The 27,024-nt window shown below is 42.0% G+C and overlaps 1 long non-coding RNA gene across 1 annotated transcript; it reads right to left on the reverse strand.

Moving 5' to 3' along the window:
- Positions 1 to 20,748: 20,748 nt before the first annotated feature.
- Positions 20,749 to 26,313, reverse strand: LOC126298855 (uncharacterized). Its single transcript, XR_007552689.1, has 3 exons — positions 26,267 to 26,313; positions 21,070 to 21,229; positions 20,749 to 20,839 (listed from the first exon to the last, which is right to left on the reverse strand). It is a non-coding gene; the product is annotated as an uncharacterized LOC126298855 (long non-coding RNA).
- Positions 26,314 to 27,024: the final 711 nt, after the last annotated feature.

Below are 27,024 nucleotides of genomic sequence, written 5' to 3' on the forward strand. Positions count from 1 at the left end.
CTTGATGCATGTGTCCACTAACCGCACAGTGCACAATCATAACTTGTCCTGTCAAGTCTATATATAGTGGCTTTCGAGCAGAGTACACAAATGATGAATGTGTCGATGTGCTTTTGTCGCTGGATGCATCCAACAAGCTGCTTCTGCTGCTCATGCATATGCTGCACGGTGCCCTCAAAGGCGCCATCCCAATAAAAAAAAAAATTTTCGTCGCCTCGAGCAACACCTTCAGGAAATCGTCCACAAGTAACGGACAGAGGTTGTGCAAGGACTAGGAGTACTGCACAAACAGAGGACACAGTTCTTGAAACCGTTTAGCAGTCACTTCAGCGAAGTAGCCATGATATTGCATGGAATTTTTGTATATCTCAAAGACTGGTTGTTATAATCTATGTCATTACACATTAACTCAGCACCAGCAGGTAGAAAGCTTCATTCCACAAGTACAGTTTTGTGAATGGCTTTTGCACCAAGTGGAAGATAACGAACATTTCATGAATAATGTGATACGGATTGACACATCTATCTTTACTCGTCAAGGTATTTTCAACCTCCACAACAACCACTACTGGTTGGAACACAACCCACGTGTCACCTATGAATGTAGCTTTCAGTCACGCATGAGCATGAATCAGTGGCTGCAATCTTACCTATTTTCTCAAGTTGTAGGTGCTCCTATGTTGTACGTTTATTTGTAGTAATTTTCATCACGCATTGGAAAACGTCCCACTTGTTGTTCGATAACAGCTATGTTTTCAGCATGATGGTGCACCTCCACACTTTAGAATGAATGTGCATAACTATTTAAATGAAGCATTTCCCAGGAACATGACTGTTCTTGGAGGTCCAATGTTGTGGCCTCCACGTTCCCTGTAACTTAATCCCCTAGACTGTTATTTGTGGGGACGTCTGAAAGAACCAGTTTATTGTAACAACCCATGGATGTACATAACCTAGTAGCTCGCATGCATGCCACTACACAATCGTGGATGGTGGTGTGTTGCGAAGGGTCCAGCAAAATGTGATCCAGGTAGTGGCAAAATGTTTGCAAATTCAATGTCGTCACTCTGAACATCTTCTCTAAAGTGAACATTGCTCGTTCGTGTATGAAAGGGCTCTGTGAAGATACGTCTAGACGTCAGATGTACAGAATGGAATTATTGTGCGTAGGATAATGTGCAATCTAATGCAGCCTAAGCATGACGTTTTTTGTACCGAATTGGATACGACGATGTTATTGTATTCACTGTTATTTTCTGATGGTTCTGTTTGCGTTATAGAAGAAACAAAGTGGTCATTTATGTCTGTAAAAAGTATACTTATGTCTTAATGTTTAAATATAGGTAACAGTTACCGAAGGAAATATATATGATGTCGCACTGTGAAGGTGTAAATTGGATACAGTTTATTGCTTACCTTGAAAAAAAGTTTGGCGTGAACGCAACTCGAATATCAGTGGACCTGTATATCCATTCCCAAACAGCTCTGCCACATCTCACTGAACTAATGCGTCAGTTCCCAAAGAGTGTAGAATTCATGCTACCTTTTCTTGGCCATGCTGCGCGCAGTGATAGCGCTGCCACAGTCGCGATTTTAAAACTGCATTTCTGTTAAACCTATTGGTGGGACTAGGTTTTGCTAGGTACAGTTTTGCCTTGAATTGGGATGAGGAATCGCACGCCAGCCTCTAAGTGCAGCAGTTTTTCTTCACCCTGTATTACAATTTGCAATTCTTTTTCATTTCATCATACATATGTCCCATGAGACATAGCAGTTCAGTTATTTGAGATAGAGTCTTAGAAGTTCATACATTTACGCTATCAGCGAGAGCTTACAGTCGAGTTGTTGCTTTTTCAAAGAGAATTAACATACATATACATGAAATGAAACTTAATAGTTCAGCTGTTGCATCTTCAGAGAGTGAGAGAGAGTTTTACCAGTTGTAAAACATACCCTATCTCACAGTAGAGCTGCAGTAACAAAACACCTCCCAGTATATACAAATGTCATACAGCTCCATATAGGAAACCCTCAAAACTACGAACCTCACACACCCACTGCATAAATAGTCTTAAAATCATAGGACCACACCTAGAGATGCACTTGACAGCCCACAGTGTTGCTGTGTTGACAGGACTTAGTACACTTTACAAGATATGAAACTTAACGGTTCAACTGCTGCAGTATAAGAGAGGGAAATTATAGTTCATATTTTTCAGTTACTCCTACTATGTTAGAGAGAAACAGCAGTTCATGCATTTTCAGCTCTTCATTGTTAGAAGAGGGGAAATATGTGTAAAAAGTGAGAGCTGAAACGTAACAGTTCGACTGACACATTGTCAGAGAGACTTATCAGTTGTATTTTTCGGTTGTTGTTTGGCTTATCAGGTCATTATTGAAAGAGGTAAAGTCTATGGAATGTGAATCCCCAAGAAATTAAAATGCAAAAGATGTCTGTGGGAGGGAGGAAGGTCGTCCCTTATATGCAACACCCTATACTGTGCTTCATAATCCCATTATCCCAATCAGATACAGTACCATATCATATCATCTGGCTATTACACTGTACCATCTCATCCAAAGCTGTGTTCATGCACAGTGCCATACTGTACTGTCCAGCTAATGTGCTGTACTACCCAGTCTGAAATCGCGTTCAGGTACAGCACCTTACTATACCATCAGGTATAGTAAGCTGCACTGCACTGTATCATATGTAAGGGCTACACTTGTTAGAGGCACTCTCCCTCTCTTCCACAAACACTTTGTGTGGTAGCCAGTCTTCTGACGTACATGACAGGCTTCTCCCAAGGTATTATTCACTCAGACATGTAAGGGCATTTTTGAATTTTGTGCCAAATTATGAATTTTCCAATACTTTTTGAATTTCCAGCCTATGTCAGAGGAAGAGGGAGAGGGAGGGGAAAATCTGGCAACAGAGTATGCTTTCAGTGGTAGGAGGAGAGGGGCAAATCTGGCAAAAATGTACTCTGTCCTTGTTCCCTCCCAGCCTTCATTCTTACTTCATATTTTGCATGTCTCTTGTCTATACCTAATGCAGCATGTCGCTTGCAACATAGGCAATGGGTTTATCAAAAATTTTATGCTTAGATTATAGCCTCAAAAAGTACCAAAGGCGGCGTACGTCAATTTTGGTGCTTAAAGTTACTGTACCGGATCTTTTTTGGGTTGTGGTAGGTAGACATTAGCTATCTAAGAATTGTTACTAGTGCTTACTAGTGTTTTTTATGCCAGTAGGGTGGCGATTCTCTTGCATGAAGTAGTTTGCAAATTTGATATATGTGATTACACCGTTCAGTGCGTTAGGTATTCGAAGTATCTCATTCGAAAACTTATGTTCATCTTTTACTCATACGCTGAATGATAGTCACTGAAAATTAGTTGACGTATGTCTGTTTAGCAAACTTTTCTTGAAGTTATGCCGAATGTTTGTGATCTTGATATTCCATGTTACCCCAAATCATTCCGAATATGTAATCGAGCATTTCTCTCTTCATCCCATGTATTCGCAAAATTTCTCTGATTATTCGAATAATAGAGGGACGAGTGTATAGAAGTCGCCAAATTCATTTATTGATACATATAATTTAGAACAGATTCCTAACCTCCTTGATACAATAGCTTCTAACCTCCTTGATCTCGCAAAAAACGGACGAAGGAGACATGACGCACTGTGACCGTGCTGTCTACCGACATTATCGCCGTCCTCTGGTGACTACGTCTGCCGCCCTTTGTCAGTGTCGCTGTCAACGCAGCCGAAATCTCTCTTACCACCTTGAAACCAGATTATATACGCTGCTATCTCCTGCGACACTCTTACACCTAACGAACAGCTAAAACTTGCTATTATTTTACAAGAGTATTTCATACTTCTGTTTTTATCTACAGTTAAACTGTCATCTTCAAGGTATTACAAATGAGATTAAAATATGAGAAATAACGAGAATACTGCGAGAGAAATTCACAGTTTCCATACGTCTGGCATGAATGAATATTTCTCGTAAAACAGCTTCTTTGTCACTTATAACCCCAATACATTGAGGATACCTCCTAATATGGAGTCGTACCAACTTCTGCCAGGCGTAGTGCAGCAACTCGATGTGGCGTGGACTCACAAAGTTGTTGGAAGTGCCCTGCAGAAATATTGAGCCATATTGCCTTTTTAGCCTCTATAGCCGATATTGTTGCCGGTCCAGAATTTTGTGGATGAACTGACCTCTCGATTATGTCCCATAAATATTCAATGGGATTCATGTGGGGTGATCGAGGTGGTCAGATTATTCCGTCGGATTATCCCGAATGTTCTTCAAACCACTCACGAATAATTGTAGCCTGTTGAGATGGCGCATTGTTATCCATAACAATGCCATCGTTGGTTGGGCTCTGCTCCACACTCGAACCTTACCATCAGGCCTTACCGACAGAAATCAGGACTCCTCTGATCAGGTCATGGTTTTCCAGTCGTCTAGAGCTCAACCGATATGGCCACGAGCGCAGGAGAGGTGTTGCAAGCGATGTCGTGCTGTTAACAGACACTCGCGTCGGTCGTGTGTTACCACAGCCCATTAACACCATATTTTGCCGCTCTGTCCTAACGGATACGTTCTTCGTACGTCCCACATCGATTTCTGCGGTTATTTCACGCAGTGTTGTTTGTGTGTTTGCACTGACAACTCTATGCAAACGCCGGTGCTCTCGGTTGTTAAATGGAGGTCATCGGCCATTACGTTGTCCGTGGTGAGAGGTAAGGCCTGTAGTTTTGTGTTCTCAGCACACTTTTGACTCTGTAGTTCTTGGAAAAATGAATTCCCTAATTATTTTCTAAATGAAATGTCCTGTGCGTCTAGCTCCAACTTCCATTGCGCGTTCAAAGTTTGTTAAGTCCCGTCGTGCGGCCATAATCGTTTCGCAAACCTTTTCACATGAATCATCTTAGTACAAATGTCGTCTTCGCCAATGCACTGCCCTTGTATACCTTTTTGTAAGTGATACTACTTACATCTGTATATGTGCTTGTCGATATCCCGTAACTTTTGTTACTTCAGTGTATAGTGAGTACCTCAATATTTTAGTTACAATGTGCTCTGCAGTGCAAAGTACTATAACGGAAGTAAGATCAGAGTGCAACATCCGGTCAACGCCGTGGCTATTAGATGCGGAACACATGCTCGTATGTATGAAAAATGTAGGATGATATCTGTTGTGTCTTTTCAAAGAAACCATCTGACATTTCGTCTAAATCGATAAAGGGAATCCACGTAAAAAATTAAATTCAGGTGGATGAATAGAGATTTGAAGACGCACATTAAGAATGCGAATTCAATGGTTTAACTGTTGCGCCATTATGATGAGTCACAATATTATACACAGTTACACTACATAGCCAAAGGTCCCGAGAGACCTGCGGAACACCATCTGTGTGATATCAGACTTCTTACCTGATGATAAGTGAATGAGAAATGCCCCAACTACATCGAAGCGAACTCTGTCAGAATATGACAACAGACGTTGATGTCTTTGATGTAGGATCACCAAATGGTCAATTAAGATGATCTGTGTATTTGAATCAAATGGTACAAATGCGATAAATCACAATTACTTTCCCACAGTAACTCTTATTCTCTGGTTTTGGCCTTCAGGCAGCTTAAAAGCAAAGATACCTTGTCAGTTCTAGGAAGGGTGGAGCACATTTCGTGATTCATCGAAACAGCTCGAACAAGGCCATTGGCGTCAATCTTTGCGTTCACTGAAGAAGAGATCCGAAATCGGATTTCTGGCACCAGGAACGATTTTTCCGATTTGGACAACAATCTGCATCTTGCCTCGTCTACTCTAGAAAAGGCTTACGGATTATGAAATATGTAGTGTTGATTGTCACTTGTAAGCAAATGCAATGAGAAATCTGCGAAAAGAAGACAAATGTTTGCTAGTGTTATGGTAACATCAGGACACACATTTTGTATATCCATTTCATTTTAAATACGAAAAAACGTTTTCTGTTTAAGTCAGTCAAATTTTTATATTTCTTGATAAGTATAATTTTGTGCAACTGTACGATGTATATGCACAACTACAAGTGTTAATGAAGCTGTAATAAAGGAGCACCATCCGTCTTACCACGCCGTGGACCATGGACTGAGTCGAAATCCATTGAACGAACTAGGGTACAGAAGTACTGGCGGTTCTGTGTCAAAACTATACCAGGGCCGATGGACGCTGCACAGCCACGAATGTCACACATAGGTATGCACGCCATAGCCTAAAAGCTCACTGTTGTCAAGGAGTCACATGAGGCATCTCTGTAATAACTATTACTGTCTTTTAATATCGATGTGATTAAAATTGAATCACTTGCCACCATCTTCACTACACTTGAACTTTAACCACGGATGGTAAGTGACAGAATTTTATATTTGTGCTGTTCATGACTGTGTCTCCAGATTTTCTTCAGGTGACGTATCAGTCAGTTTCAGTATCGATTCACCCTATTATTAGTTTTGCAAATTCACCTCAGCAGCTTGCCCTATCACTCTTAGGTTCACTTGTACTTCTGCTTAAGAGATCGTATGTTTGAGTCACCTAGAGAACGGTTGCTTTTTCTTTTTTAAAATATTCATTCCCATGTAGGTATTTTGTCCAGAGAGAGTAGTTTCCCGTCCAGACTACTGGATTCGAGTCTCTGGCACCGCCATAATTTTCTTGTCATTTGTTCAGCACATGCTAAATATGAGGACCATGTAGCTGTTCTTCTCTACATACAAATTGATTAATAGCGACAGTAAACACGATGTGGAGGGACATGGCTTGAAAGTTGGAGGGGTAATACTCGAAACATTGCAAGTCAACGAAAGAAGAGTGGTGTTAACAGCACTCAACTGTGCTAAGCTATTTCAAAAATTGATGCAAATAGCTCCAATGTTGACTGTTGGTGTTGAATCAGATTATATGGTAATTTACTGGGATAGTATCTGCAGTTCCACCTGCACCACCACAACATGGTAAATCCACAGCATTTCAGTTCCTATGTTGTATACAGAGTTTCCAGAACCCTTGAGACCACAACCATATATGGTAGAGAATCATATAAAAAGTACTATGAGCTGAGGATGTAGTGATCAGAAATAAATATATCATTTTTATAATCATGCACGACTTACACCTTATAGAAAAACCTTCAGGCCATATCAGTTGTACTCCTAGTAACATGAGCGCTAGTATCAGCGCATCCTTTAATGCATAAGTCATTGACAGTCGTCAACTCTAGATTCATAGCTGTTTGGCTTCACACATTGTTTATGATGCTAAATGTAATTGCTACTCTGCCAGAGCTCTCTACATTTTATCCTTCGAAATGTGCATTTTAGTGACAAACTGACAGATGATTATTGATAGGTCTACACACACACATCGCAATAGCATCTCTTCGAAGTCTATAGCACAAACAGTTATTTGTGCCTTGAACAAACTATACTGCTCTGCATATCTTAGCTATTAAGTGGAAGTGAATGAAGATGCGAGAGCATTGCCAGGGGTCTCCCAGTCGTGCATAGAAAGTTGGACGTCACATAGCACGAGGTCAGCGCACGTTAGGCACAGGTGCAGTGTACTTTATTTATTTCAGAAAAATTTATTTAGGGACGGATTTCACGCAGATTATTTATTACACAGATAGAAAACACTCACTCTGACGTGCTTCACATGTGCAGAACATGCGCATCACACTGCAGTGTCATGTTACGTCACACGTGCTATACGCATCTCAATATGCACTTAGCCTGACTATAGTACCAAATAGGGCTGGCAACACGGGGCAGTAGAAGAACGGTAAAAGCGTGTATGTCAATCAGTGAGCAGTTACAGCGCACTGTGATCGTATTCCTCATTACAATGTGGCACAGAGATAACATTTGAATGACTTCACAAGGGAAGACTCTTCTGGAAACTGGAAGCAGAAATAAGTGTGACGAATGCAGCCCAGGAGTTTGGTATTGCTCACAGCATTGTTTCACGTACATTGATAGGGTTCCGAACCACACACACTGCTGCCCGAAAGAGTGCAGGTGATCGGCCATGGTCAGCTACAGCAGCAGATGGCCGCTACATTGTGCAACAGGCAAGAAGAGACCCAAGTGGTGCAGTGGGTGAAACTGAAACCACATTTAATAGTTGAAATTTATTCCTGAATTTCAGCTCTGTTATAGGTATAGTACTACCCAAAGGGACATATGAAAATTCGTGCCACACACGAACTGGATTTCCAGCTAACCGCATGCGTTCGCCTCACCACTTAGACTATCCGAGCACGACCCCCATACGCACCCAAAATTACATACGTCACACACCTGTCTATTTTTTCTCGTAAATTAATAATTTATTTACTCACACCCGCACACCTCTTGATTCCCGTGCAGGTTTTAGAATCAAGACAACGAGAAGCCTTAGACTCATTATTTTCGTCAGATGTCCGTCTTCGCCTTATACATTTTTGTATTTAATGACGAACTACAGTTTCAAATATCGAAATTTGTTCCTTAAGTGAAGGCGAAGTCGGTCCTGTGACGAAAATGACGACAACAGTCTATAACTTCCCTTTGTCTTGGTTCAAAAACCGGCATGGGAAACTTGAAACGTGCGGATGTGGAAAAATGAATTAATAACCTATGAAAATAAATAAATAGGTATGTGACATATGGAAGTTTGGGTCGGTGCAGGTAACTTGCTTGGGTAGCCTAAGTGGTAGGATGACCGCTCGCGATAAGCGCGAAACCCCGTTTCCAGTCCTGGTCAGGTACAAATTTTCATATGTCGCATTAAGTAGTAGATCCTATACCTGTTGCAGTTCAGCTGAATTTCAAGAATAAATTTCAATATTAGAAACTGTAGTTCGTCATCAAATACACTCCTGGAAATTGAAATAAGAACACTGTGAATTCATTGTCCCAGGAAGGGGAAACTTTATTGACACATTCCTGGGGTCAGATACATCACATGATCACACTGACAGAACCACAGGCACATAGACACAGGCAACAGAGCATGCACAATGTCGGCACTAGTACAGTGTATATCCACCTTTCGCAGCAATGCAGGCTGCTATTCTCCCATGGAGACGATCGTAGAGATGCTGGATGTAGTCCTGTGGAACGGCTTGCCATGCCATTTCCACCTCGCGCCTCAGTTGGACCAGCGTTCGTGCTGGACGTGCAGACCGCGTGAGACGACGCTTCATCCAGTCCCAAACATGCTCAATGGGGGACAGATCCGGAGATCTTGCTGGCCAGGGTAGTTGACTTACACCTTCTAGAGCACGTTGGGTGGCATGGGATACATGCGGACGTGCATTGTCCTGTTGGAACAGCAAGTTCCCTTGCCGGTCTAGGGATGGTAGAACGATGGGTTCGATGACGGTTTGGATGTACCGTGCACTATTCAGTGTCCCCTCGACGATCACCAGAAGTGTATGGCCAGTGTAGGAGATCGCTCCCCACATCATGATGCCGGGTGTTGGCCCTGTGTGCTTCGGTCGTATGCAGTCCTGATTGTGGCGCTCACCTGCACGGCGCCAAACACGCATACGACCATCATTGGCACCAAGGCAGAAGCGACTCTCATCGCTGAAGACGACACGTCTCAATTCGTCCCTTCATTCACGCCTGTCGCGACACCACTGGAGGCGGGCTGCACGATGTTGGGGCGTGAGCGGAAGACGGCCTAACGGTGTGCGGGACCGTAGACCAGCTTCATGGAGACAGTTGCGAATGGTCCTCGCCGATACCCCAGGAGCAACAGTGTCCCTAATTTGCTGGGAAGTGGCGGTGCGGTCCCCTACGGCACTGCGTAGGATCCTACGGTCTTGGCGTGCATCCGTGCGTCGCTGCGGTCCGGTCCCAGGTCGACGGGCACGTGCATCTTCCACCGACCACTGGCGACAACATCGATGTACTGTGGAGACCTCACGCCCCACGTGTTGGGCAATTCGGCGGTACGTCCACCCGGCCTCCCGCATGCCCACTATACGCCCTCGCTCAAAGTCCGTCAACTGCACATACGGTTCACGTCCACGCTGTCGCGACATGCTACCAGTGTTAAAGACTGCGATGGAGCTCCGTATGCCACGGCAAACTGGCTGACACTGACGGCGGCGGTGCACAAATGCTGCGCAGCTAGCGCCATTCGACGGCCAACACCGCGGTTCCTGGTGTGTCCGCTGTGCCGTGCGTGTGATCATTGCTTGTACAGCCCTCTCGCAGTGACCGGAGCAAATATGGTGGGTGTGACACACCGGTGTCAATGTGTTCTTTTTTCCATTTCCAGGAGTGTATAAACACATTTAACAGGACTAAAAAGCACGCAATCTCACCTTCCACAATGTCACGCGGCTGCATGGGAGTGGTGTCTTTGCCCAACGACCACTACTTTGCGTTCCGTTGACACAGTCACATCGGTGGCACCGTGTACCATGGTGATCACACACCCTATTAAGAACCATGTCACGCACTTTGTAATTTCCAAGGGACCATCATAAATCACGGTGACTCCAGCGCAGTTATTGTCTATGAATAAAAGTGTCTCATTGGGAATTTTTTCCGCTTACTTTCTGAACTATACTGTAAGAGTTCTTTCTGCGTATGGTCCAAGTTGCATCGAGTTATGTTACGTGGTAGTGACATAACTTGCCATAGCTGCTTTCGACCTTGATTTTCCCGCACCAGCCTAGTTTCTATTCATGGAGACAAATTTCAAAAAATTACAATGTTGCCTGTTATAACACTTTTCTTTGTGCAACAAATCTGGTTTCCAGGAACTACAACCTGTCGCAGTTTTCAACATGAGGCTGGTTTCATGCAGCTCTTCACGCTAACCTATCCTGTACAAGTTTCTTCATTTCTGTGTAGCTACAGAAACCTACATCCATTTGAACCTGTTGACTACTATCATGACTTGGTTTCCCCATGTCAATTCGGTACCTTTCCATTGGTTATCTGATCCATGCACAACCATCATCAGCGACGCGTTTACTTAACGTGAAGAAGTAATCTACTTGTTAGAAACATCAAAGCGTGCAGAGGATAAATTCTGCAGCCAACTTAACAACCTGTTAGACAGTATGAAACTTCATCTGTCCCTAAGATGCGGACAGTATGTTAGATATTAATGAAATAATTGCATTTATTTGTGAAATACGCGTAAACTTTATAATAGAAACGGTTGTCGAAGAACTGTGTAGACTCGATCGCATAACATACATCCACAGACAGAACTGTGGTTTTCAGTAAGTACTTATCGTGAAAGATATCTATTCGAAATTCGTTTGTGAAACTTCTTACTAGACTGGAAAGGATATCTACCAGTCTTTTACGAAAACCTACAATTTAAGAACTAGTAAATCCCCTGATGGACCACTATCTATAGTTTTACAGTGGTGGCATCAAAGTTGTACTGGACAGACACGGAAAGCATCATTATTCAAATTTCACACAGATAAAGGCGTGATTTAAACAGACTATCAACAGATATGTTTTGTTGCATTTTAATATATAAAAATCATAAAAATAGATCGATTCTTGAAAAACTAATTGAAAACTACAACAGAAATGAGCATAGAGCTATTATTATGACTCCTATATTCCTGTATACGTCTGTAGAAACAGTCTGCAACAAACTGCACACAACCGTACAAAAATTTTCGTTGAAGCAACAAAAAAAATGCAGTTGAAATCCTGTACGTATTTTAGAAATCAAGACAGCAACACACCCTTTCTTGCTTTACTGCAAATTTAGTACCTTTATTTGGGGTTAAAAAGGGCAAAAATTTGGGAATTTAAGGAGATGGGACCTGGTTAAACTGACTAAACCAGAGGTTGTACAGAGTTTCAGGGAGAGCATAAGGGAACAATTGACTGGAATGGGGGAAAGAAATACCGTAGAAGGAGAATGGGTAGCTCTGAGGGATGAAGTAGTGCAGTCAGCAGAGGATCAAGTAGGTAAAAAGAGGAGGGCTAGTAGAAATCCTTGGGTAACAGAAGAAATATTGAATTTAATTGATGAAAGGAGAAAATATAAAATCGCAGTAAATGAAGCAGGCAAAAAGGAATACAAACGTCTCAAAAACGAGATCGACAGTAAGTTCAAAATGGCCAAGCAGGGATGGCAAGAGGACAAATGTAAGGACGTAGAGGCTTATCTCACTAGGGGTAAGATAGATACTGCCTACAGGAAAATTAAAGAGACTTTTGGAGAAAAGAGAGCCACTTGTATGAATATCAAGAGCTCTGATGGAAACCCAGTTCTAAGCAAAGAAGGGAAAGCAGAAAGGTGGAAGGAGTACATAGGAGCTCTATACAAGGGCGATGTACTTGAGGACAATATTATGGAAATGGAAGCGGATGTAGATGAAGATGAAATGGGAGATACGGTACTGCGCGAAGTGCCACACAGTGTGCCTTCTAGTCAAGAAAATCGACTCCTGACTTAATTTATAATTAAAAAAACTAGCTCTGCCTTTCTTTTGCGTCCTTCGCCTACTATGGCCCTGTGGTGCAAGGAAAGGACATTTTTCATCTTTTTGGGCACATAATCCACAGTTGTCACATTGTCTTAAAAACGTGTTTTTGTGTTTTTATTTTCTCAGAAGCATCTCAACTAACAGAAGGCAAATCTGTCGAAAGGAGAAGTTTTATCAAGAATTAGTAAAAGAGAGTTAGCATCTCACACCTTAGAATGTTCTACAAGCCATGGCACGTTGTGGGACTACTCGCCAATAGTCGAAGATTCTGCGTACTAGTAGAAACCAAAAAATGATGTTTTGTGTGCTCATATAGATTAGACAGAAAAAGTGATCATACATGCAGCAAATGTGCAACACATATTTACAGAACATAATGTAATTATCTGTAAAGTGGGTATTTTTCGGGTGCAGGCCTTCTGAAGCAAGCCCAGTAAAACTGAAAGTTGATTGTTTAATCTTGGAAAAGAACGTAATTTATAACATTGTATATCATCTACTAAACTCACAGTATCATAATAAATACTTTCTTATTCGCTCTGTGTCATCATCTTCATAATAATTTGATAATATTGTTTGAATAAATAACTTTTTGTATTTGTTTGGAGCCAGGGGTCCTAAAGATTCCTCTTTTTCTGTTTACAAGTCCAACCACTCAGCCATCCGAGGGTTATTTGAATAAGTAAATTACCTTGGTCTGTTGATCTAATGGTATTTTTGTAGTATTTACAATGGACCGATTACATTTTTCTGACTATTTATGTGCACCTTAGAAGGTCGTATCAGGTAAATGCTTTTTATTTTATTTTCTTTATTCTGAGAAATTATATGAATATAATCCAAAGAAAAAAGGACGCATGTCTGACAATCCTGATAATAGAGCGAAAGCTTTTGTAATAAGTTTTGATTTGTGACTTTTATTCATCAAATACGCTTGGTGTCAAACGTCAATCGGTGACAGGAAGAGAACCGCTTACCACTGAAAACTTTTTTTATGTTGTGAGGTGGCTTGCGTACGGCGAAATAAGGTTAGGCAAATTATTGCGAAAGTAAATGGTAATAAAGATAGCAACAGTTTACAAAAATTTATTAATGGAAAAATAGCACTACTTAAATTTAGTCAGAAGCTGGTGCAAGGAAATAGTTTAAAGTTCACTTGCACTGATCTATCTGTAAACTATGGTGTAGTCCTGACTCCAGTGAAGGATAACTACTATCACTTGTAGAATGTGCGGTTTGGCTGTTTTCGGTGGCGACTATAAATAAGGTCCTGATATTACTTTGCGTGTGCTTTCGATACTCTGCGGACACTTGAGTCGACTGGAGCCGTGTGCCGGCTTATACCCGCGTTTGGCGAATTGGGTGACGCTGGGCGGATGCATTAAATAGTCCTTGCCTTGCGGTGACCTCTCTGGAGGTTAGAGTTAACTCTACTGCCCAGGTTGCAGAAAGCTTTCCGCTCCACTGTGTAGGGCTGTGTTCCGATCTTCCGGAGGACACAGCAATGACAATCGTACTAGCATTTCATGGTATATCGAATTTAGTGTGAGATATTTGGTTTTAAGGTGTTGAATGTTTGGATGACTTTCGAAAAGAATTTGTAATCGTTTTACGTGGCAAATATTATGTGGCATTCGTTATGATTATTTAAGAGGTCCAGGCCATAGATAACTTTTTGAAAACCAGACTTCTTTGTTTTCTGCTACCTAAGGGTGATTAGGTTAGAAGGATGTCATACAATCCTATAAACACTACACATACACCTTATTGTTTGTGAATTTTATGTTAGTCCTCGGTATTTTAGAAAGTTACAAGTAATTATCACAGTTTTCATGTTAAACACGGGGAAATATTGATTTTAATTTATCAGGGGTATGTTTCCATCTTTTTGCGCATTATTTTGAATACATATATGATCGTTCATGATTACCTGGGTAAACACTTCTTCTTCAGACGATAAAATGCTGTAAAATTGTGTAATGGTGCTCATTGGAATGAATAGAACATTTTCAAAAGTTTAGTTCAACTTAATGAGTTCAAAATTTCCACGGAATTAGGAGTGAATCCTGTAGGAAATGTTTTCACTGATATTACAGTAAATATTTTGTTACAATCAACACTTGTACCATGCAAATACGGAAAGAAAAAAAACTCTGTAAGATAGAATAAAAGTATTCAGATCGTTATTTCACGAGTACAGTCTTGCTGTGAAGCGTTAAAGATCACTGTGATACTATTGTTCAATACTTGCCTCTATGCAACACAATGGCATAAGTCTGTAAGCTATTTCAAAACTTCTAGGAATCAGACAAATATGTTCAATTCCAATAGCTGTTTATTACTTACGTAAATTTGTGTGTAATGCCCCTTAAATAGTTTGAAATTTCAGAATGAGATTTTCAGCCTGCAACGGAGTGTGTGCTGATATGAAACTTCCTGGCGGATTAAAACTGAGTGCCGAACCGACACTCGAATTCGAGACCGTTGCCTTTAGCAGGCAAGTGCTCTACCAACTGAGCTACCCAAGCACGACTCACGCCCCGTCCTCACACCTTTACTTCTGCCAGTACCTCGTCCCCTACCTTCCAAACTCTGCGAATCTTTCAGAACTAGCACTCCTGAAAGGAAGGTTATTGGGGAGACTTGGATTAGACACAGCCTGGGGGGTGTTTCCAGAATGAGATTTTAACTCTGCACCGGAGTATGCGCTGATGTGAAACTTCATGGCAGATTACAACTGAGTGCCGGTCCGAGACTCGTACTCGGCACCTGTGCCTTTCGCGAGCAAGTGCTCTACCAACTTTTTTTTAACGTCTCATTATGTTTGTTTTCGTTCGTTGTTCTGCTCGGGGCGGACGTCGCAAGCCACCCGTTTCAGTTTGTCGTTGATCCATTAACTCAGGTCTTTTTTTTATTACAGAGGGCAGCTAACCCTCTGACCGAACACGCTGAGTTACAGTGCCGGCTGAACTGAGCTACCCAAGCACAACTCACGCCCCGTCCTCACAGCTTTACTTCTGTCAGTACCTCGTCCCCTCGTACCCTCGTCCCGAGTTCGAGTCTCGGTCTTGCAAACAGTTTTGTCTACCGGGAAGTTTCAGTTTGAAATTTATTTGTTTTATTTATTTATTTTATTTACATCGTTAGTAGTCCATCTAAGGACCACGATAAGCTTACTACCATTATGATTTCTGAGTCAAAGATGTTGAAGGTAGTTTTCGACGATTTTGAATCATTCATTCGTATTAATAAAATCGAAGTCTGCGTTTGTGCATTGTGCCTGTACATTTTTTCTGTTTTAGCATACGTTTCTTGTTTCAGTTTTTTTGTGTAGATTTAGTTTCTATTAATTAGACCCACTGCGCTGAGTAATACCTCATTTCTTTACTAAATAATTCCTTCCCTAGTAAACGTCCCTTCGAGTGGGTAATACACTTAGATGCATACAGACACATTGATTTTATAACATAGTCATCATGATGAAATTTGTTATTTATGGAAAAGTACTTTTTGTTGTAAATGTAACGCGTAATTCAGAACCTAGATCTTTTTAAAAATCTTGTTTATGTAGCCTGTTGCCTGTAACCCACTCAGCGAAATATTTAATCCTGTTCATGCCCTGCATTGTTCCATGTATGGATTGTATTACGTTTAATATTCTGTTTCTAAAAAAAATTGCAAAGTAGTGTGTTCTGCTGCTTCTTCCAGTTTATTTATTTATTGAAAACAAAAGTTTGCCGGCTTTCGAGTAGAAACGGCTTAGTTTCCAGGAACATACCACTTTCTGGAAAATGAAGTTTTGTTTATGAAAGACAATGAGTTCATTTACGAAGATAAAAGTGCAAATCCTGCAGCAGAAATCTTTGGTTGCCATGACTCATTGAGTAGTCCACAAATCACTTGTAGATGTCTTAATTTAATGGCATAAAGGACATCTGCGGACAATAGGTGCTAAGCGAACCTACGAAGTGCTAAAATATGCTTTTTATTTATCATTGTAACCACTGTTGGGTTAATTTCATTACTGAGCCACTCTATACAGAATTGTCACTGACATTCGCTATCAGCTTCAACAAAAGTATCTCGGCATTAAACTTCACTCTAAGCTACATAAATGTTCCATCGCAGTCACGGACCGCATTTATCTCAGATATTTTCACATACCTTGTGCTACAAGTTACGACCTGCTTCTTTGAACTTTATTATCGCTGTTATTATAAGTATGTGAGTAAAACTTTCAGCCTGTCATTTAGCGAAACAAATGCCGCGTCTCGAATCTTGTGGTTACTATCAAGGACAAGAAATCTGAATTTACGTCCCGGGCACAGAACTGGTCTCCATTGCATAACAGTCTGGGTGCGATCACAAAGCTGCATTCGTTTCACTACACGCCGTTGTAGAAACGGAAAAAATAGTTATTCGTAAAATAATATAGTTACGCTCTTTGCACCCGATGTCCCCGTCACGAAATTATAAATTTTTGAAAGCGTCCGTCGGGATGTTTTCATACTTCTGCCAGTTGTATTCCAAAGTTAAAAGTAATTTTACATGGCACTATATTCATCTATTTACTTTCTCTCGATAGTACGGCGGTTATAGGCGGCTCGGTGGTTTATAGTTTCACCATCATTGTTTTGGCACTGCTGGGAGTAGATATAGGGTCATAAAATTACTTGTTAAAAGATCTGTCGCCAGTATCTTCGATTAAATACCAAACCCCAAGTCTATGTACGATATCTCTAGGACTGGAAGTCTGTGACAATGTTGACAGCCGTCACACCAGTCCCATGGGGATGATAAACTCGATGGTCTTCTTGTTGCTGTTCCCGAGGTGCAGACTATGTTCCAGCCCAGTGCTTCACCCAATTCTTTGATTTCATTTAATACTGTTACATAACAACACGGACTCAACGCTACACTACAAAAGCACGCATCACAGTTATCCAAACGAAACCACTAGACACATGAGACTCCATAATTACTCGGAAAAAGGCAACAGCCTTCGTTGGGGCTTTTCTCCAGACAGTAATTTTGTATTAAGGCATTGTCCCCAACACTCACATTACCTATGACCCGTGACATTCCAGAATATTTTAGCCGTACTACCTTTGATCCATCTTCCTTTTGTCGAACAATATCTAACAAATCCCTAAAAGGAGAGAAGCGAACGAAACATTTCGTGACATCCAATATGGAAATGACTTCATCATTAGAAGGCCCACTATTATAATGAGAGCAATTCAAAAAATGCTATTTCTAACTAGCTGAAGACAAGTGTGTCCAGTTTCGATTACAAACAACAATTTCTATCAGTTCAGCCCAGTTACCTTCGCTAATTTTTATTCTACTTTTTTATATCTTTTAGTGATGGGATTTGATCATCAGGTGACACACACACATTTCGTGCCATAGATATTGGTATTTGGGTTCTGTGAGCAGCTTTCCGTAATTTTGGTCTTATTTAATCTGGTGTTATGAGCTTCTTTCTATGTATTAACTTTCCATATTCAGCAATATCGTGCATCCTTCAGTTAAAAGTTCCGGACTGAGATGTTGTGGTAAATACAAAAACCTTTTCACTGACACGTAATTCCAATCTGTGACAGACATCTTTGGAGGTAACTCCGAAGATGTCTTCTGCAGACAGGCACGAGATGTCAGACAATAGTTTTATACACTGATGACCCAAACACTTGTGGTCCATCTTTGGAATGGAACACAGCAACGAATCTGCCTGGCATACATTCGACAAACCCTTGATACAGTTCCCGAGGTATGTGGCATCAGATATCTACCCACAGGTCGCGTAATTTCCTTAAATTAAGGGCTAATGGTTTGTGGACGCAGAGTTGGTGCCCGATGGCATTCCAATCGTGTTCCATTGGGTTCAGACCTGGCGATTTTGTTGGCCACGACATCAATGTAAGTTCACTGTCAAACTCTTCAAACCACTATAGCACAACTTTGACCTTGTGCTACAGGCAGTTATCCTGCTGTAAGATGCATTGCTATAGGGAAGACAACAATGATGTTCACGTAGTCATAATTGTCTACAATTACAACCACAGGTCCTATGGAAGTCCAGGTGAATGTCCCCCATATCATAATACTACACCAGTGTCCAGTGTCTGAGGTGTGGTGTTTTGAGTATGGATGAGAGTGTATCTGGACACACTCACCAACCTGATGTAACAAGAAACATGGCACATCTGACCAGATGAGAAGTTTCTATTGATCCACAGTCCAGTGTCCACTGTGATCGTAATTGTCAGTGTCTTTGGCCCAATGTGCGTCGAACTGTGTGTGCTCTGAAATATTTGTGCCGGTACCATCATTCTACTCTGTTGTCAGATCTGCCACAGATCTTCGCTTGTCTTGCTTTTCACTGTGGGCAAGCTTCTCACCTCCATGTACTGAGATGAGGCGAAGACGTCCAACAGCACTTGACCTACCCGTGGTTTCACCGTCTTTCAGTCACTTTCCATACATGCTCACAGCAGTAGAAGACCACCAACCGATCAGCTTCTCCTTTTCCGACATGTTTGCTCTCAGGCGTTGTGCCTCAACAATGTGCCCTTGTCAGAGTTTACAGCCTCTATCGTCGCTAGAATGATTCCTTATTCGACCCTACCCCGCTTATACGAGGGTTGTCCAGAAAGTAAGTACCGATCGATAGCGAAATGGACACCACAGTGAAAACCCGATGAAGCTTTGCACAGATGTGTTGGGTAGTGTCTCTAGTATGACCGTCGATCGCATCAAGACTGTCTTTTCAGTTGTGAGCGCACTGTGAGCGAGTAAAGGTGCCTAGAACATCGATGTCTCCCACCAAGTAGGAGGGCCCACTGGGAGGCTTCGCCTTAATGAATGCAGCCCACCTAACACAACTACCACGCACTTCCTTCTTCATGGCAATTCTCAGCCGCACTCTGTAGGGGCAGTGAAGACGCTCCTGTAGCCTTTTCGATGGGAAGTGTTCGATCACCCACAACACAGCCCTAATTGGCTCGTCCTGAGTATCATCTCTGTTCACATGTAACGCTGGATACGAATACAACACTTGGACACAGGCTACGTGCTACAGACCAGCGTAGAGAATTATCAGAAAGCACAGGCGGCTGCCTTCTATGACGATGGTGTTGGAAATTTGGTATAACGCTCCGACAAATATCTATGTCGGAGAGGCGACTATGTAGAGAAGTGTCTGGAAAGTGTAGCTAACTCTTGCAAACAAAATATTTCTTATTTTCCCTGTGGTTTCCATTTAGCGACCGATCGGAACTTACTTTCTGGACAACCCTCGTATATTTTCCTCACCACGTCACGTGCCCGCAATGCCACCCGGCGGTATGTAGTATCGCGATGGGCAGTGGTCATAAGGTTTTGGCTGATGAGTGTAACTCGACCACGCACTGTTAGTTCAGTAATCACTGGCCGTGGAAGCCTGCACACATTATCACCATGTGTACTAACATTGTCGGAAACCATTAAACTAAGAAGAATAGTTGCAACTTGAATAAAGTTTGTACCAGAGATGAGGTACGTGATAGTACACAAATAATTAGTACTACAGAACTGTACCTCATGCCTGAAGAGTCATTGTAGTGTATTCCTACCACATACTGCAAGCACACCTTTTAAATGTCCTTGCATGGAGACAAAGCGGGCCTGGATATGTTCCTTGGGGGTCTTCCTCTATCTGATTTAGAAAATAGTTCAAAAGCCGTTAATAATGTTTGCTGGAAGAGCGTGAGTAAGCTTTTGCATATCACAGCATCTTCTTCCTGTCGGTTAAATTTCGCGTCTGTAACACGTCATCTTCGTGGTGTAACAATTTTAATGCTCAGTAGTGTAGTTTCTTCCTACCAAATGCTAGGTATTACAATGTTATCTTGCTAGCGGCCTGTACTAAGTTATACTGAAATATAATGCCATGTAGGAAAAAACCGAAAATATGAACTGCAACAGGGGTCGTCGTAAAGATGGACGATACTCTGTCACCATTGTGTTCTAAGTCGTGGTAAAAAAACTGTTTTCTTTGAAGTCCATTACAAGTTATTATTGAGGTTTTCACAATTTTCAAGTAGAATATTTGAGTGAATGATTGGTCGCAGTCTTTGGGAAGATGCGACTGATAACACCGTTGTCTACCATTTTAATAATTGCTTAGAAAGTATTTCAGAATGTTTTGTTTTGTTCCGTGGGATGAAGACAAACAGAACATGGAAGAGTACGAATATGTTTATTTAGGTTTTAAACTACATGATGAGCCATCAGTGAACTGTACATCGTGATCTTCTTGCCCGGTTCACATTTCTGGAAAAGGAGAAAGTTTAAGAATTACTTTCACACAAAAATCTTAACAAATCACAGTCAAATGGGTAGCGACCATGAGTCGTCAGTAGCGAATCAGTACTTAAAAGTACCATCACAGACCACTTTCTAACTGAATGCATTGAGAACTATAATGACAGCCGGTAATGGGAAAAAATGTGGCGAAATAGCTGCTCTGATCGAAAGAAACTGAAAGATGTCAAAGATGTTACCTTTTTAGCCGAGGTAGGGGTATGAGTAGCCCAGGGCCCTGGCGTAGGCGTAGGGCGCGGTGTATCCGTAGTATGGGCTGTAAGCCGAGTAGCCGTAGCCATAACGCACCAGCTGCGCCGACGCCACGGCCAGCAGAGCCAGAGTCAGCACAACCAGGACCTGCAACAAAATCCTTTCTCTATACGTCTCAATGTGAAACTGCCCAGTTTTCCCCAAGTCAGTACGGTGACCATCATTCGCAACTATCCCTAGTAATGCCATGATTTATCGATTGGCCTTTTCCTTGCATAAAAAAGTAGTTCTTCAAAAAGAGATCAGTTATTGATCAGCTATATTCAACAAACCCTAAGCCCTTTTTTGAAGCACCATAATAGCTCCGTTAAAAACTACACTACTGGCCATTAAAATTGCTACACCACGAAGATGACGTGCTACAGACGCGAAATTTAACCGACAGGAAGAAGATGCTGTGATACGCAAATGATTAGCTTTTCAGAGCATTCACACAAGCTTGGCGCCGGTGGCGACACCTACAACGTGCTGACATGAGGAAAATTTCCAACAAATTTCTCATACACAAACAGCCGTTGACCGGCGTTGCCTCGTGAAACGTTGTTGTGATGCCTCGTGTAAGGAGGAAAAATGCGTACCGTCACGTTTCCCACTTTGATAAAGGTCGCGATTGCGGTTTATCGTATCGCGACATTGCTGCTCGCGTTAGTCGAGATCCAATGACAGCAGAATATGGAATCGGTGGGTTCAGGAGGGTAATACGGAACTCCGTGCTAGATCCCAACGGCCTCGTATCACTAGCAGTCGAGATGAGAGGCATCTTATCCGCATGGCTGTAACGGTTCGTGCAGCCACGTCTCGATGCCTGAGTCAACAGATGGGGACGTTTGCAAGACAACAACCATCTGCAGGAGTAGTTCGACGACGTTCGCAGCAGCATGGACTATCAGCTCGGAGACCATGGCTGCGATTACCTTTGACGCTGCATCACTGACAGGAGCGCCTGCGATGGTGTACTCAACGACGAACTGGGTGCACTGTGGTATCGTGTTGAAGCTGCATGGGCAGCTGTACCTGTACACGCCATCCAAGCTCTGTTTGACTCAATGCCCAGGCTTATCAAGGCCGTTATTACGGCCAGAGGTGGTTGTTCTGGGTTCTGATTTCTCAGGATCTATGCACCCAAATTGCGTGAAAATGAAATCACATGTCAGTTCTAGTATAATATACTTGTCCAATGAGTACCCGTTTGTGATCTCCGTTTCTTCTTGGTGTAGCAATTTTAATGGCCAGTGGTGTAGATAGATCTATGAACAGCTGCAGCCGTGTTACTAAATGTAAGCATTTTACTATACGCGGTTATTTATACAGAGGTTGGAGACTAAAATTTGGAAACACCAAAAACACGACACATTACCATGTCTAATACCGTGTAGTAAAACCGTTGATATTCAAAACAGCTTCCAGTAGTCTCGGAATGGATACATACGGGGCTGTCATGGTTTCCAAGGAAACCTTATATCATTCTCCCTCAAATATTGGCAAGTTTGGGTAACGATAATGGAGGTGAACAGTGATCACACACCCTCCTCTCCAAACTGGACCACGAAGAATTGGTGTCTGTAGTGGCCAGCGGAAATGAAACAATTCATCCTCGTGCTCACAAAATTAGTCTTGGATTATGTGGCCTGTGTGAACAGGTGTCCTGTCTTCTTGAAATACGGCATGAACACACTATATGGCTGCCCTAATCATCATGGAATCCCCACCATGTTTCACTCTTGGGATGCAAGACAAGGCGCATCCGAGCAAATGACTTACTTATGTTGCTTTATAGTCCAGGTTTTATGGCTTCGGCACCACGTTTTCCTGTTATGGGCATTTCCATCAACGACGTGTGTAGTTTTGGAATTCCATTTCTCCCTGAAATTCTCAGCTTACGAAGTTCCCTTACTACCGATTTCAATGACCGTCTGTGACGCGATAACTCAACATACACTTTCGTTTGCGTTTGACTTAGCGGATGATATTTTTCCGCTTTGCTGTGGCCGATATAGATATTCGATATGGTGCCTCTTGAGAAACCAGACTCTTCCATTGTCATGGTTACAGATGAACCAGCCATACGAGCACCAAAAATTTACCTTCGTTCGAAGTCATTTTACACCGGCATAATGCACTCACAACCACACAGAACACTGTTGTGAATGAGACTAATACTTTCAACGTATTGAAGACATGCACAGATGCCTTTCATGGTCAAATACAACAGCGCAACGTGCAAGCTTGGCTAGCACCTACATTTATGTTCAAGCACACATTTCTCGCTCTGTTTTCACATTTTTGTAAATTATCAATAAGAGTGCATTCTCCTATATTTGTTTATAAAACTGCCTGACGCCTTAGTTTTCTCCTTCAACGTCTTTGTACCTCTCAGCAGCCGAACCAATGGTTCCAGTGGATTCATCATTTTGCACGCGTTCAAGAGGAACGAAGCAATATGAGACTTCCAGAGATCATGTTTATTAACGGATGTATTTAGTACCTAACAGAAGTTCAGACTCCCGCTCTGAGGAGAGCAAGGCACTGTATGGTGTAAATTTAAGATAGAAGTAATTGTGCCTTCTGATTCAGATACGTCCCTAGAGTTTTCCATTTCTTCGCAACAAACACTCGCTCAGGTGTTCTTCTCCAATGCCAAACCTAATTATAATGGCAAATTTTACCAATGGTTACACACACCGAAAACAAACGGTCGTACTATTATCAACTTTTATTGCGGTTACGATGAGTAACAGGATGGTCTGTGTCGGAGCTATCCTCTTGGCGATCTAAGGGTGAACCTGCTTAATCAACATGTTCACTCAGGAACAGACTGTTGGTAGTGACATACACCTACAACCAATTAGAGTTTCATTCCATCTGTAATGAAATGTGTCGTTTTATCATCCGGATTTAGATTTTCCATGGTTTCCTTAACTCACTTAAGGTAGTGGTAGTGTAGTTGAGCCATAAATGCAGTGACCAACTTTTCGGTTACAGTTCGATATTATACTTCGTTTCCGTTGGTCTTCATATCGATGGGCTTTTAAAACCATTTCTCTTCCTTCGGAGTTAGCTGCTCCTTACGAAAACCTGTTGCTAGTATACCACCATCAGGAAGAGCTAGTTTCGACTCTACAATGAATTATTTGGCGCACAAATTATTACTTGCCATTTATGGAACATGCCAGAAATACTGTGCCATTATAGGTTGTATGAAGCATACTAAAGCATTCATTGTGATTACGCAGATGTTCCCAGTGTAGTAAATGATGATGCTCTTCACGTGCATGCAGTCGGATTTCATCGTGCCGACAGCACAATACTTCGACGATCCAACTGGCCGCAATCTTCACGTGAGATTGCAGGTGCACAACCACGCTGGAGCTGAGGTAACATCAGCCGCCGTATTTGATGTTACTTCAGTTTGGGCATCACTGTGAACCTGCAGTCTCACCTGAAGATGGCAGCCAGTTGGACTGTCGACATATTCTGTCGTCAGGATGATGAAATCCAGCTACATACCCGCGAAGAGCGTCAAGTTAAAAATTCTTTATTTACAGTTGAGATTTATTATTTACAGTAACACACATCTTTCTTACATTATACCAAACAAATTACTCAAATTAAATATCGTGGTCCAGTTGTGATCGATAATACATACACAGGGTTAGCAGCACCTTCGATTTGGTCAACTAGTTGTCCATAAAATTCTGTGAACAGTTCGAGTCTAGATAAATTTTCTCCATATTTTGAAAAGTATGTATTAACAAAACTAAACTCCTCCCGAACAGGCTTGAAGGCCCAACCAACTGTACCCACCAGCAGCCGTGTCATCCTCACTCAGCCCATAGGCGGCACTGGATGCGGATATGGAGAGGCATGTAGTCAGCACACCGCTCTCCCGGCCGTATGTCAGTTTTCGAGACCGGAGCCGCTACTTCTCAATCAAGTAGCTCCTCCGTTTGCCTCACAAGGGCTGAGTGCACTCCGGAAAAGTATGTATGTATGTATGTATGTATGTATGTATATATTATTATTATTAGATGATCTGTGTGTTATTACAAAGGAATTTCTCATGATATTGATGTAAATAATGAGTATCTTGCATGGAAAAAGAAGCTACGCTCTCGAAAAGCGGTCATATACCGGGTGATCACAAAGTCAGTATAAATTTGAAAACTTAATAAACCAAGGAATAATATAGATAGAGAGGTAAAAATTGAGACACATGCTTGGAATGACATGGGGTTTTATTAGAACCAAAAGAAAGTATTGCTAGACGAGTGATGATCGTGTGCTCAGCCGCCACTTTCGTCATGCTTGGCCTCCAGGTCCCCAGACCTCAATCCGTGCGATTATTGGCTTTGGGGTTACCTGAAGTCGCAAGTGTATCGTGATCGACCGACATCTCTAGGGATGCTGAAAGACAACATCCGACGCCAATGCCTCACCATAACTCCGGACGTGCTTTACAGTGCTGTTCACAACATTATTCCTCGACTACAGCTATTGTTGATGAACGATGGTGGACGTATTGAGCATTTCCTGTAAAGAACATCATCTTTGCTTTGTCTTATTTTGTGATGCTAATTATTGCTATTCTGATCAAATGAAGCGTCATCTGTTAGACATTTTTTGAACTTATGTATTTTTTTGGTTCGAAACATGTGTGTCAATTGGTACCTCTCTATATACATTATTCCGTGATTTATTCAATTTTCAAATTTATACTGACTTTTTGATCGCCCGGTATATAAGCACCCAAAGAAGAGTTAAACCAAAGCTGATGTATTCATTTAGATGGAACTTTGTCGTACGAATACAATTAAAAACGTAATTAATGCCGACTGCACTGAGGTATGTAACATATCTGTAACCACATTTAATTTATGGCTCTAGAAATTTTTCAGACGTTTTCATCTAATGAGTTATACTTTTCTGATTGTATCTTTAACCTACAAATGTCTTTCGCCTTAATGAAAAATCTTGAAGAAGTAATAACGAGCACTGGACTGGCACTCGAGTCTGAACTTTCGCTTTTGACTGCAACACTCTTGCCGACTGAGACATAACTTGGAAGACTCACAGAGACCGAAGATTTGAGTCGAGCCCGATGAGCTGAGCGCAGCAGTAACTCACCAGCTTGTACATGGTGCAGGTGTTTCTGATTGGCTTCAGAGAAGACTGACGGCCGATGGGAGTGAGCACATTTATAGAGCCCGCGGAAGGTGTGTCCCGGCCATGGCCTTCCTACAATACCGGACCTTTCACTGTACGAAGGCCGTTTCAAAAAGTAGGGCACACCCTCGCCTAATTACAAACTGGTCCCTTCAGCTCAGTGCACGCAGCCGGAAAACTGAAACGTGTGACGAAATATAACTCAAGGAAGTGAGTACAGGAACAAAACGCTCGACTAACGAGTCAAACACGACCAGTGTGATGCGGTTCTGCGTCAGTAACGCCTACGGTGCGCAGCCCAGCTGATGCTCCATTCTTTAGTGGTCGAATATGTTACTTCCGGCAGCTATACTGGAATCGCCTTTTGCTGCGACTTAAATGAATTGGAGCGATCCGATTTTATTCTCGGCTACCTTTAAATTTTTAATTTTTATGTTATCAGAAGTGACAGTGAATGGTTAGCCATTGTAATCTTCCAGCAAGGCAACGATCACACTGATCTCGAGCACTGATCGAGAATTTGATGTCGATACCCGCTAAAACGAACACGGTATCCAAACCACTGCGCCATATTGCCCCAGCGATATCATAATATGCAGAATATATACACAGGATGTGTTACGTAGCGTGCACGCGCCTAGTGTTTCACAAACAGTGCAGGATCTCTAAAATTTGTTTATGTAATCGTCTGGCCCCCCGCTGGGCAGGCCGTTCGCAGG

This window comes from Schistocerca gregaria, chromosome X (assembly GCF_023897955.1).
Source record: "Schistocerca gregaria isolate iqSchGreg1 chromosome X, iqSchGreg1.2, whole genome shotgun sequence".
In the NCBI taxonomy this organism is placed as follows: domain Eukaryota; kingdom Metazoa; phylum Arthropoda; class Insecta; order Orthoptera; family Acrididae; genus Schistocerca; species Schistocerca gregaria.